Source organism: Ovis aries, chromosome 1 (genome assembly GCF_016772045.2).
Source record: "Ovis aries strain OAR_USU_Benz2616 breed Rambouillet chromosome 1, ARS-UI_Ramb_v3.0, whole genome shotgun sequence".
Classification (NCBI taxonomy): domain Eukaryota; kingdom Metazoa; phylum Chordata; class Mammalia; order Artiodactyla; family Bovidae; genus Ovis; species Ovis aries.
The window spans coordinates 107,978,731-107,989,431 of NC_056054.1; positions in this window are offsets into that span (position 1 = coordinate 107,978,731).

Consider the following 10,701-nt stretch of genomic DNA (forward strand, 5'->3'; position numbering starts at 1 on the left):
AGCATGTGGGATCTTAGTTCCCCAACCAGGAATCAAACCCATGTCCCCAGTGTTGAAAGCACAGAACCTTGACCGCTAGACCACCACAGAAGTGCCTCTATTTCTTTAATTTTGCACTTAAATCAGATAATAAATGTTTACTAACCTTATGATCCTCATTTCATGGTGTATGTAAGTTAAATCATTATGCTGCACCACCTTAAACTCATATGATGTGTGCATGCCTGTTCAGTCACTCAGTCAGGTCTGACTCTTTATGCGACCCCATGGACTGTAGCCTACAGGCTTCTCTGTCTGTGGGATTTCTCAGGCAAGAATATTGGAGTGGATTGCCATTTCTTCCTCCAGGGGATCTTCCCAACCCAGAGGTCAATGCAAATGCATATTTGCATTTCCTGCATTGGCAGGGAGATTCTTTACCACTGTGCCACCTGAGAAGCCCTAAACTTAGACAGTGCTGCATGTCAGTTATATCTTCATAAAACTGGAAGAAAAAAAGACAAATGGTCACAACATTTAGTTTTGTTGTTTTGTAAGGTTGAATAGCGATTTGCAAATGTAAGCGTCTCTGATCACGCGTAGAAACTTTGCACAGTGGTTTTCATATTCAGAAGGACTTAGATGTTTGGAATTCTGGTATTCCTACATTGCCATGTTTGGTTTTCACTGTTACATTGCCTTACTGTTTAGTTATTTCTATTTGAAACTCTTGAGCTCAACTATCACGTTCATTGGAAAAGGCCAATTTAACCATGTTAGTTTATTTTCGGACATTTTTTTTTCTAAATTTACTTTTCAACTCCATAATTAGAGTTATATAGTTTGGGTCATCCCTTTTATTTCTAGAAACTGATTTCAGTCAATGGGATCACAATTTTGGGGAATTATAATACTAATGGGGCTTCCCAGGTGGCTCAGTTGGTAAGGAATCTGCCTGCAATGCAGGAGACCCCAGTTCAATTCCTGGGTCAGGAAGTTCCCCTGGAGAAGAGATAGGCTACCCAGTCCAGTATTCTTGGACTTCCCTGGTGGCTCAGATGGTAGAGAATCTGCCTGCAATGCAGGAGACCCAAGTTCAATCCCCGGGTTGTGAAGATACCCTAGAGGAAGGCCACTCCAGCATTCTTGCCTGGAGAATCCCCATGGACAAAGGAGGCTGGCGGGCTACATGTAGTCCATGGGGTCACCAAGAGTCTGACATGACTGAGCAACTAAGCACAGCACAGCACATAATATTAATGAATGTTTCCCTGAGACATAGTGTTTAAATGTATTGAATCATCCACTAAAAAACCAAGTATTTGACTTAATCTTTGGTGGGGAGCTGAGGTCGATGACATGAATGAGTTTCTTTCAGTTCTCTATGGTATCATGTCACAAGTAAGTCACCTAAAATTCATGTACGAATGACAGCTATACTCTGCCTCTCATTCATCAAGTAAAATGGCTAGTCTTTCTGTGATCCTAATCCAAGAATATATCTGGCTTACGGTTTTAATTATTGAGTTTGAGATGTGCTCTGTTTCAGCATAGAGTGATTTCTTATGAATGGTGCAATGATCAAATTTAGTTCCTTTTCATTGCAAATCATAAGTTCAGTATTAGCACTGACCACTGTAAGAGCACATTTTTTACTAATTTTGACCAGGCTATATTCAACTTTGGGCTTCCCAGGTGGCTCAGTGGTAAAGAATCCGCCTGTCAATGCAGGAGACGCAGGGTATGCAGGCTCCATCCCTGGGATGGGAAGAGCCTCTGGAGAAGATGAGGGCAACCCACTCCAGTATTCTTGCCTGGGAAATCCCACGGACAGAGGAATCTGGTGGACCACAGTCCACGGGATCACAGAAGAGCCGGATACGACTGAGCGACTGAGCACATATTAACTTTTCAAGACTTGTGGTAGATGCAAAAATAGCCACAAACTCTTCCCCAACCTGCATCTGTGACCTTATAATGTGACTTGGTAACTTCTCTCATGAAAGAGGGGAATCTGTTTATCTCTTGAATACAGTATGGCCTAACGTCTTGCTTTGGCCAATAAAAAGTGGCAGTAGCAATGATATGAAAATCATGAATGTCTCAAGAGGTTTTGCATGCTTCTGCCTTCACTGCTTAAACCAGAGAGCCCAAACCCAATCATCAGGTGACAGGAGAAATGCATAAGAGAACCCAGCCAATAACTGTTGAGCACTGCCTAAGCCGAAACAGCTGTCGAGATAAACCCAAGCCAAGTAACTGTGTTTTCAAATCATAAGATAAATAAATGTATAAATAAATAAATAAATAAAACTTTAGTTTTAAGGTGATTTGTTACACAGATTTACTATCTGATGGCTTTCCTTGGTGGTTCAGTGGTAAAGAATCTGCCTACAAGGCAGGAGACAAAGGAGATGAGGGTTCAATCCCTCGGTTGGGAAGATACCCTGGAAGAGGGCACAGGATTCTTCTTGACTGAAGAATCCCATGGACAGAGTAGCCTGGTGGGCTACAGTCCAGTGGGTCACAAAGAGTCAGACACGACTGAATTGACTGAGCATGCGTGCATGCACTATCTGATGTGATTTATCTCAATACATTATTAGCATCAGGACCAAAACTTTTAGTTCCATCTTAATTCTTAAAGATATTGAAGTAAATAGTTATTCCAGGTGGTGGTAGTATTTATCTTTATACTTTTATAAACTGCTGTAAAAATGCCATACATTGGTTAAAAATTTCACACACTTATCCTTTCAGCTCTTAAATCATATTTTCAACTTCCTGAACATCAGCCAATGCTTAATTCTCTTCAGGAAACACAATATTTTTGCCCTCAAGAAACATTCTTTTATAGATTTACCCTCTGTGAAAGTTCTTGTACTTAGAAAACTTTTTGTTTCTTATTGGGCAAGTAGCTGCATTTCATAGTGGTAATATTTAATTTATGAACACTAAAAAGAGGACCTCTTTAAAGTTCAGCCTTTTATTTTTTAGTTCATTAAGTTCTTCAATGTGCATCTTCTCTAGCCTGTCATAATTCTTGCTATAGTCTGTTTTACAGTAGTAACTTTATTTGTATCTAATCCAAAAAGACACACTTTGGAAGTTCCTTGGTGGTCTAGTGGTTAGGATTTGGCACTTTCACTGCCAAGGCCTGGGTTCAATCCTGCCGGGGTCCAGCCCCGGTGGATCCAGGGTGATTCGAAGGTGGGGACGGAGTCGGCATCTCTGGAAATAACTTATTTAATTACAGATAGAAAGGGATTAGAAGATTAGCGGAGAAAAAGAGGCTGAATAACTTGGTTCACATGGGATACCAATCACCACCTACGTAGGCCACAGGCGTCTTCCCGTTCTCCAGAAGGAGAGGTGGCACTGAGGCCCCCCTGGTCCGATCTTAGAAGCCCAGGCAAAATTAGTAGGCTTGGCGGGTACCCATGTACCAGATGGGAATTCGGCCAGAAAATAGTAGGAGAGAAAAAAGGGGCTGAATAACTTGGTTTACGTGGGATACCAATAAAATTCCAAGACAAGGAATTTGCACCATCTACGTTGGGCCACCGGTGCCACTTGAATATCGGAAGGTGCCCCTCCTTGGGCTCCTTCTCGCGTGGTCTTGAAACCAGGGCGAATAAGTAGACTTGGAGGGCACCCACGCTCCAGATGGGAATTCAGCCCAAAAAATGGGGAGCAGAAAAGAACGACATGAGGGAATCAGTCTTTCCGGAAACTGATCCGATTTCTTTATTTTGGGTTTGCTTATATACCTTTTGTTACACATAGGGATGAATACAGAGTCACGCGGGGGTCAGCAGTCCTGACCTTTATCAAAATCAGGTGCTTCACATAAATGTATATATAAAAAAAAGGTCTTAGGGATATTACATCATCTTCTGGCCATGAGTGAGACCTGCTGACATTTTATGATCCTTTCTTTCTGATAACCAAAAACTTATTTCTTCCAAGGGTGTTTTTTCTTAAACCAGGCACCACCGTCCAAATAAAGTTGCATTCCTATAGGGTGAGGGTGTAGTGAGTTACAATCCGGAAAGGAATTTATTTAACCCAAGGTTAACATGATTAATCTTAAAGGTTAATAATTATTTCTCCTATATGCTTAAAGGTTAATACTTATTTCTCCTACATGTTTAAAGGTTAATACTTATTTCTCCTATATGTTAGTTATATTCATTATAAGTGTAGGGAACATGGAGATTTAGCAGCAAACATCAGCCCAACAAATGAAAATCCTTTCACCAATGCTTCTCTTAAGATCTGTTTAGTCTTAAGATATGATAAAGTTACATTCTTACATAGCAAGGACACAGTGATTTATAACAAAGTACAGTGATCTATTACAAAAGAGAAAATCCATTAACTCAAAAAGTCTAGTATTGCTAACATCAAAAACTACTATATTTCCTTTTGCTATATTCCAAATACATTGATTAATATATCCCCAAGTGCCTAAGGATATGGAGGCCTGGCGGCAATCATTGACTCAACAAGAAGAAAAAGTCCTATGCTAATTAAGACTCTCAAAATACTCCAAAACTCTCTGCGCTGTTTATGGTTGAGAGGTAGTAAATAATCATGTGTCTAGTGGCAGCAGTAAGGATAATCCTGTCACACAAGCTAGTCTGTCAGCAGAGAGGTTTGACCTGAGACAGCTTTGTCCCACCCAGAGCAGGGAATTAGCAGCAATTATTGACACAACAAATGAAGAGACCCTTCACCAATATAATTCCTAGCCAACTATACTAATAATTTCTAACTCCCCAAAAGAATTTGCCTTTAGTAAGTCTAAAACATCTCGTGCCTCTCAGGTTGGGAGGCTGTAAGCAATCACATGTGGCCGGACAAACCTATACAAGTGGGCTAGATAACCTTCAGAGGAGTCTGTAAGCTGAAACACTCTTGTCACACCCAGGAATTTTTATTGCTTTGGAGCTGCACATTTACTCCTTCTCCGAGAGAAACGGTTATGGGGGAGAGCCCCCCGCAGAGTCAGAGGTGTAGGTGAGAGCATAAAACAGACTCTGGTTTTGGGGTTAGATGCTCGGGAACAGAGGGTTTCCTGAGGCTTGATCACACCTTTGCGTATGCCAAGCCTCCTTCCTCATGACCTTTGCCATGGGCGGAATTCCTCACGCTGGCCCCCGGCACAATCCCTAATCAGAGAACTGAGATCTCGCAAGTCATAGGGCTTGGCCAAAAAAAAGACACTTTATTTGCATGGATATGTAGAACACATATATGGGTCAATTGGTCATATTTTAAGATGACTGAGTTAGGGGTGCTAGCAGACTCTTGTCATTTGCTTTATTTGATGTCTTGAGTACAACACACTGTTCTTATCATCACTTTGATTTCCTTTTAGGTGGACTCACCTGGTGCATGGTCTTGGTGAGGAAGAGTGCAGTGTCTCCTTTTAAAAACCCAATGAACAAGACTATTCCATCCCCCATTCCTGTGCCGTTAAGAGATAGATGTGTGACCCATGCTCAGCCTGTTAGTCCTCTACCCCAGGACTTTGCAGCTTGAGCTGGTGGTATTAGGGTATGGGGTTGCTACAGTGTACAGATCAGTGTGTAGATCACATTTCTGTAACATGAAATTTGCTGTGGTCTCTACTGCTTGGGCCACTTACTCTCTTGTTCCTATCCATTTCCTAAGCCTAGTCATTCCACTTTCTGAGTCGCTAATATATTTTCAGTTAAATATCCCCATTTTGAAAAGTGAGCCAGAACTGATTTCTGTTCTAGAACAAAAAGCCCTGACTAAAATATTATCTGAAGACTGGAGAAGAGAAGTGGGCTTTCTGTAGTCTACTCCATTGATTAGACTATATGAGCATATGTAGGGTTCTTTGCATTTGCCTGTGTTTGGAAAAAGGTGGTAGCAGTAACATGGATAAAACTCACTAAAGACCTCTTGATAAATTTGTATTTTGGAATGTCTGTAAGGAACAGTCCTTTCCATAACAATGATGATAATAGCAATCACAATATTAAAATTACCACTTATTATATGCCTTCTTTACAATAGGCATTTATTTCTTAGAAGTTCTCAATCTTATAACAGCCCTATAAGAACAATTACTCCCATTTTATAGATAAGATAACTGAGGTTCAGAGAGGGTAATAATTTCCCAAAGTTAGACAAGTGGTAAAAAATCAATCAGCATTCCCATCCAGTCCAAATCTTGTCTTTTTGTCCTGCCATGTAACCTTGCTTCCAAAAACAGAGAAGGTTCTAGCCCAGAACACCTTGTAAAGTCTCTGCAGTTACCTTTTAACCAGTAGAAGATGCATAGATATAGCAAAAAGAACTGGCACATGATTGAGAAGACTAACAAATCTCATGATCTGCTGTCTGCAAGTTGGAGGCTCAAGGCAGCCAGTAGTATTGTCCTAGTCCAAACCTGAAAGCCTGAGAACCAGGGGAGCCAATGGTAAAACAGTCTGAGTCTGAAGGCCCAAGAACCAGGAGTGCTGATATCTGAAGTCAGGAGAAGATGGATGTCCTGGCTCAAGCCTTTTCTTCACCTTTGTGTTTTAATCTGGTCCTCAACAGATTAGGTGATGCTCACCTGCATTGATGAGGCTAGGTCTTTACTCAGTCTATGATTCAAATGAGAGTCTCTTCTACAAACACCTTCACAGATACACCCAGAAATAAGGTTCTACTAGCAACACTGGCATCTCTGAGCCTAGTCCTGTTGACAAAATTTACTATCGTATGCCTCAACCTAAAGTTGTTTTTTTTTTTTTTTTCATCTGAAGTTGTTTGTCAGATTTTTATTTTTTCTTTTCTTTTTTTCTACCTTCCTTTTGTCTATGACATATTAGTTCTGCAGACACCAGGGGCTGCTTTGACCCACCATTCCTCTTTTTAGAATTTATTTTCTTCCCTTTATTTTCCTGAAATATATGTCTTGCCTACTTTGCCTAAAGTTTCTGGAAATGTTTCAAAGATTTAAATTTTTTTAAAAATTTAAGCCATTTCAAAGATTTAAATTTTTTCCTTCCATAAGCAAAGAGTCTGATGGTGGTATATGGCAGGAAGTGAAGGTGGAGACAAGGAGGACAGGACAAACTGTGGTATTTGGGGGCCATGGACTCTGAAAATTTTGGTATAAAAGGAGAGAGGCAGGTTTGTGCTTTAGAGACAGTGTAATAAACTTTCTGTAATGGCAGAATTATATTGGTCTGAATTATTTTGTATTTCATGTTATGGAAAACTCATTTCATAACTCTTTAAAATCCCTAGGACTAAGGATTAAATGGATTCTGGAAAGAATAGTCCCACTCAAATTGCCTAAGGAAGTCTATTTTATTCTTTTAAATTTATGTAAAGTTGAAAGTTAATCCATTGATAGAAACAGTATTAAGAATTAATTGGGGTTTTGGTCAGGGAGAATGAGAAATAGAAGGTGCAGAGTGAGGAGGGAAACCCTTTACCGAGGAACTTAATGGCTTTAAGGTAGTTTCTCATATAATGAAGCTACATTAATGTAATGCAGTGTAGCCTGACTACATAGTTGCAGTAGAGGCAGATGAATATAAAAATATACCATTGCCACAGAGTCATTGTAACCGTTTGTTTTTCACAACTAGTTTTCTTATGCCAATTAGAACTACTTATACCACATTACTATGTTTAATTTGTTGATTTATTCTAACCTCATGAAGTAGATGATGATATGACGATCATCAGTAATATGATGATCAAGGCTTGAATGCATTTCAAAAGATTAAAAGTGAGGAAATGGGGTAAACTAGTAAAACAAATCATGAGTGAACATGACATGCATACCAGAAGGTCTTGCCTGATGGTAAAGGTGCTTGAAAGGTTATCTCCACCCACTGCTTGCCAAGTTGAGAGCCTCTGTCACAGTTAAACCTAAGAATTGTGGCAAAGTTTCCCCAAGGGGGTCTGTGACTTGCAGCCAATGGCCTGGGTGCAAGGCTACCGCTCACTCTGTGTGTGCAGGTGCTGACTACATAGCCGCCCTCTGGGGATTTGGGGGCAGCCCCTACTCACGAAGGTTCCCTCTCCCTCGTGTCCTGTCTGTGACCTGGTTCTTCCAGCTGAGGGCCCTATACTGGCTTCACTGTAGTATGGTATAGTCTGGGTGAGGAGGTGAAGAAAACTGGAAAGACGGCTCCAACTGCCAACCCTGGTCCCTGAAGGAAACACAAGGTCTGGGTCCTGAGCAGGTCATGAGGACAATATTCCCATAACCTTCTCTACTATCCTCAGAAAAAATTAGGGTTAGGGTTAGGGTTAGGGTTAGCCTTGACTGTGGGTTAGGGTTGCTTCTTAGCCTTGACTTTCCTTGCTGCTGTTCAGCCTGTAAGTCGTGTCTGACTCTTTAAGACCCCAAGGACTGCAACATGTCAGTCTTCCAAGTCCTTCACTATCTCTTAGAGTTTGCTCAAATTCATATACGTTGAGTTGGTGATGCTATCTAACCATCTCATCCCCTGCCACCCCCTTCTCCTTTTGTCTTCAATCTTTCCCAGCATTATGGTCTTTTCCAATGAGTTGGCTCTTTGCATCAGGTGGCCAAAGCATTGGAGCATCAGCTACCTACTTCAGCATCAGTCCTTCCAATGAAAAGTCAGGATTGATTTCCTTTAGGATTGACTGGTTTTCCCTCCTTGTAGTTCAAAGGGCTCTCAAGAACCTTCTCCAGCACCACATTTGAAAGCATCAGTTCTTTGGTGCTCAGCCTTCCTTATGGTCCAACTCTCACATCCATACAGGACTACTGGAAAAGCCACATGGACTATATGGACTTAGTCAGCAAAGTGATGTCTCTGCTTCTTAATACACTGTCTAGGATTGTCATAGTTTTCCTTCCCAAGGAGCAGGTATCTTTTAATTTCATGACTGCAGTCACCATTTGCAGTGATTTTGGAGCCTAAGAAAAGAAAATTTGTCATTGCTTCCACCTTTCTCCCGGCTATTGGCCATAAAGTGATGGGACCAGATGCCATGATTTTAGTTTTTCTTCTGTTGAGTTTTCCTTGCTGAGTCCTGACAGATAATTATCCTTATCCTTGAAACAATGACTGATGACTCCTAGGAGAGAAGCACATGGGTATCCTGGTGGGTACTTCAACTCACCAAGGATCTGAGTCAAGGTCAAGAATGCCTGTAGGATCTGTTCTGATTCACTGCAGGTTCCTCTCAGGCTCTTTTCACGCTCAGACTTGCTCAGTGGGGCTGCTAGAGACTGTCCTTTCTCCACTTCAGAAGAGACAACACAGGAATTTTGAGGAGGAAAAAACTCATAAAGAGAAATGAAGCTAATGCTTTGTTGAGGAACTACTGTGTCTCATACACTTAACTACATGTTTCATTGAGGGAGAATTAATACTGGGACAAGACAAGCCAGGAACATGAAACCACTTTGCTTTCCAGATGTGTTCCTAGGTGCTCTGCTGGGGAAGAAATTAGAAAATTAAAAAGAGGGTGTGGGGTGGGGCTCTTTTATCCAGTCCTTAAACTTCATCCCCCAGGATTTCTGTCTCTCTCCAAGAGACACAGAGGCTCTGAAAGATATGGCCTTCGAGAGAGACCCACATTCTCTTCCTATGTGCAGAGTGATGACTGCTATCAGTGTCAAGGGGCAGAAGTTACTGCTCTGAAAATCTCTGCTGTGTCCAGCAGCCCACTTGCAAATACAGAAGCACTGCCCCAAAGCTCACCTGCACCCTTCAGTCCCTACTGGGTGCTCTAGACATGGGAATGAGCCATGCACAGACACATTGGATTTACTGAAAAAAGGGGACGAGGTTAGACAGGACGTGGAGGTCAAGGGCTCACAGAGGCACCTTTTCCCAACCACATGCTTCATACTTCCCTTGACCACTCCAGTTGAGTCTTAGCGGAACCTGGTATGTTAAGGACATCCCTACAAGCCTCACCACATTGGTCCTTTTCTTACCTGGAGACCTTACCTAACAGCCCTTACTCATTCACCATTGACATGCACAAGCTCCTGGTCCCTGGCTGGGGCAGATGAACTGGAATAGAGGCATTTCTTCAGATCTGAGCTGAAAGATTTCTGAAAGCACAGAAACAAGTGTCAGTCCTGGGAACAGTCAATTAAGAGGCGAAGAAAGGCTGGCAAGGGGGCTAACATGTAGACAATTTCAGAGGATTCAGTACCCAGAAAAGCACAGGGTCTTGAAAGGTTGGTAGACTGTCTCCTGATACACTGTGCACGGGCAATGTCACGGAGGCCCAGCAAGGGCAACCCCTGATGCCCGGTGGGACCAAAATAAGTCTAAGCTGGGGAAGTCCAGATCAAGTTCAGAGAAAACTAATCAGTTGTTTGGAATTGTTCATTAAAAGTATAGCTCATTATCATTTCCTTTCAAAGATACAAATTGTGTAAGTATCTTTCTATTACGTTGGGCTAATATCACAGAAAAGATACTTAACTTTCAATAACATATGATTTAATCAGGGGAAAAAAGAATCTTGGACTTTAAACAAAGTTGTATTGTCTCTGATGTAAGATTCCTGTGCATTGCTGTTGACCAAAGCGGTTCAGATAAAGTTCAAACTCTGAATGTGATGAAGTCTTAGACAAAAAACGTAGTAATATCCAGGAAGAAAATGGGATGCCATTTGTGAATATATGTCAGTTACCATCACCATGAGGTTTTAGTTTATATTTAAGCAGTCTTTCTTTTTTTGTGT